General features: G+C 39.8%; 1 non-coding gene across 1 annotated transcript; it reads right to left on the bottom strand.

Moving 5' to 3' along the window:
* Positions 1-1068: 1068 nt before the first annotated feature.
* Positions 1069-1175, bottom strand: LOC140854984 (small nucleolar RNA R71). The gene has a single exon (XR_012138077.1). It is a non-coding gene; the product is annotated as a small nucleolar RNA R71 (small nucleolar RNA).
* Positions 1176-3369: the final 2194 nt, after the last annotated feature.

The following is a 3369-nucleotide window of genomic DNA, read 5'->3' as shown; positions in this document are numbered from 1 at the left end:
TTAATCTAAAATCAATTAAACGTTGGCCCTAGGATATTCGAGCTCAATAGGACAAGAAAGCCCTAAAGTTAGACCGGGTTCGAATTGATTAATTGCTCGGTGTCTAAGGCAAGTGGTTTAAGAAGGTGGTTTTCAATTGGTTCCGTTGTCTGACCTGACCAACTCAGTTGGTGTCTAAGGAAAGCAACAAGCAGGGGACCTCCCACATCTTACACTTACCTGGCCGAGACAGTTAGTCAGTTTTGGGCTTGGAGTGGTTGAAGGCGATCTTGGAACAGTTAGGAGCTGTCTAGATCTAGGTTAACCCTAGGATAGAAAGTCTATTTTGTGCTAACTTGTTTGCCATTAAAATTTAAACCTAATTAAAACACTCTTCTCTTTCATCTCTAGATTTAGGACTCCTTAGGACTCATCTCTAGAACTCTTTTCTCTCTCCTTCCTCTTCTCTCTTCTCTTTAAAAAAAAGAAAAGGGATAATAATCTTTCAAAATTACAACTTGGAAAAGAGAATTAGGTCGACTTGTGAGAATTGAATCAAACCCCATTTCAAGTCAAGAAATTGAACGCACTTGTAAACAAAATATTAAAGCAGTCAGAGAAGGAAAGAAATCTGAGGCAAAAGTTGATCCAGAAATGGCTGAAGATCCAAGGAGAGAAGTAATCCTAGTAGGAAATAATGAGGTTGCTAGAGAGGCAAACCCCAGGGCACTGCGAGATTATGCCATGCCTACCGTGAATGGAGCTTCATCTAGCATCACAAGACCACCTGTGCAAGCAAACAACTTTGAGATCAAGCCTGCTTTGATCCAAATGATCCAAACAGCAGTTCAGTTTGGAGGATTGCCCAATGATGACCCTAATGCGCACATTGCAAACTTCTTGGAGATATGTGATACCCTTAAGCATAATGGAGTGTCAGATGATGCAATTCGGCTAAGATTGTTCCCGTTTTCACTTAGAGACAAGGCTAAAGTTTGGTTACAGTCTCTTCCTGCTGGCTCGATCACCACTTGGAATGACTTAGCATAAAAATTTTTGGCAAAATTCTTTCCACCTGCTAAGACTGCCAAGTTGAGGACCGACATCCAAACCTTCGTGCAATTCGATATGGAGACCTTATATGAAGCCTGGGAAAGGTTCAAGGATTTGCTTAGGAGGTGTCCACACCATGGGCTACCTAAATGGTTGGTTGTGCAAACCTTCTACAATGGGCTGAACAACCATACCAGAATTAATATTGATGCTGCTGCTGGAGGTTCATTGATGGGGAAGTCGCTTGATGAGGCCTATGATCTTTTGGAGGAAATGGCCAACAACAATTACCAATGGCCCAATGAGAGAAACATGGCGAGGAGACCTGCTGGGGTTCATGAGATAGACGCTATTACTGCACTCAATGCAAAGGTAGACACTCTTTTCAAAAAATTAGATCATTTGTCTATTAATGCTGTCAATACTTGTGTGTAGACCTGTGAGATGTGTACTAGGCAACATGCTACTCGAGATTGCCCGATTGACAGCTCATTCATGCCTCCAGTACAAGAACAAGTGCAATATGTGGCAAACCAAGGAAGGCAACAGAACAATCCATACTCAAACACCTACACGTCTGTCTGGAAGAACCATCCAAATTTTTCCTGGGAAAATCAACAGCAACAACAGAATTATCAGAATAGAGGACCACCTGGTTTTCCACAGCAAGAAAAGAAGTCTAACTTGGAAGAATTGGTTGCAACTCTCACCAAGGCCACTATTGATTTCATGGGTGAAACTAAGGCAAACTTTCAAAACCAGCAAGCTGCCATTAAAAACTTAGAAATACAAATGGGACAGTTGGCCAACATGGTAGCTAACAGAACTCAAGGGTCATTGCCTAGCAATACTGAAACGAACCCGAAGGAGCATGTGAAGACAATTACCTTGAGGAGTGAAAAATAACTAGGGGAACAACAAGGGAAAGAGCCTGTTAAAGAACAAGTAAAGGAACAAACTCAAGAAGAGACTATGGTCAAAGAGAAGCTAAAAGAGAAAAAGGAAGAGCCAGTAAAGCCCTACAATCCACCAGTTCCTTTTCCTCAAAGGCTCAAGCAAAGTAAGGATGACAAGAATTTTCTGAAGTTTTTGGAGGTCTTCAAGAAACTACACATAAATATTCCATTTGCGGAGGCATTAGCTCAGATGCCTAGCTATGCCAAATTCTTGAAGGACATCCTTTCCAAAAAGAGAAGGCTAGAGGATCATGAGACAGTCATGCTCACCAAAGAGTGCAGTGCAATCATTCAGAATAAGTTGCCATCAAAATTAAAGGATCCAGGGAGTTTTACAATTCCATGCAATATTGGCAATATCGAATTCACTAAAGCATTGTGCGATTTAGGTGCTAGTATTAACTTAATGCCTTTATCTATTTTCAGGAAGCTTGGACTAGGGGATGTGAAACCGACCAGTGTCTCATTACAACTAGCTGATCGATCGGTGACATATCCTAAAGGCATAGTGGAGGATGTATTAGTCAAGGTGGACAAATTTATCTTCCCAGTGGATTTCATTGTCTTGGATATGGAGGAAGATAGAGAGGTTCCTTTGATATTGGGGCGTCCATTCTTTGCAACTGGCAAAGCACTTATAGATGTCTATGAGGGTAAGCTTACTTTAAGAGTGGGACAAGAAGAGGTAATTTTTAACGTGCTTAATTCTTCTAAATATCCTCTTGAGAATGATGAATGTTTTAGATTAGATGTGATTAATAAATTTGTTAGTGAAATAATTGACAATTCTGAATATGACTTGATTGATGGTGTTAAAAATAAACAGCATGTTGATGTATTAAATGATGTTGAGAAAATACAGGATTCAATAGAGGCTAAGCCAAACCCCAAGCTTGAGCTTAAGCAGCTCCCTTCTCACTTAAGATATGCATTCTTGGGAGACTCATCTATTTTTTCTATCATTATATCTGCTCATTTGTCTGTTGAACAAGAGAAAAAATTGTTGCATGTGTTGAAAAAGCATAAGAAAGCACTAGGCTGGTCTATTGATGATATTAAGGGAATTAGTCCCAGTATATGCATGCATAAAATTTTAATGAAAGAAAACTACAAACCTTCAATTGAGCATCAACGTAGGTTAAATCCTAATATGAAGGAAGTAGTTAGAGCTGAAGTAATGAAGTTACTTGATGCAGGAATTATCTACCCTATTTCTGATAGTAGTTGGGTGAGTCCTGTTCAAATAGTTCCTAAGAAAGGGGGGATGACTGTTATTACAAATAATAAAAATGAGCTGATACCCACTAGAACAGTCACTGGTTGGCGTGTGTGTATTGATTATAGGAAGTTAAACAAAGCCACACGAAAGGACCATTTTCCT

The sequence above is a fragment of the Elaeis guineensis genome, chromosome 1 (genome assembly GCF_000442705.2).
Source record: "Elaeis guineensis isolate ETL-2024a chromosome 1, EG11, whole genome shotgun sequence".
NCBI lineage: Eukaryota > Viridiplantae > Streptophyta > Magnoliopsida > Arecales > Arecaceae > Elaeis > Elaeis guineensis.
The sequence above is the reverse complement of the archived record's forward strand: the minus strand, read 5'-3'. Positions and strand labels throughout refer to the sequence as shown.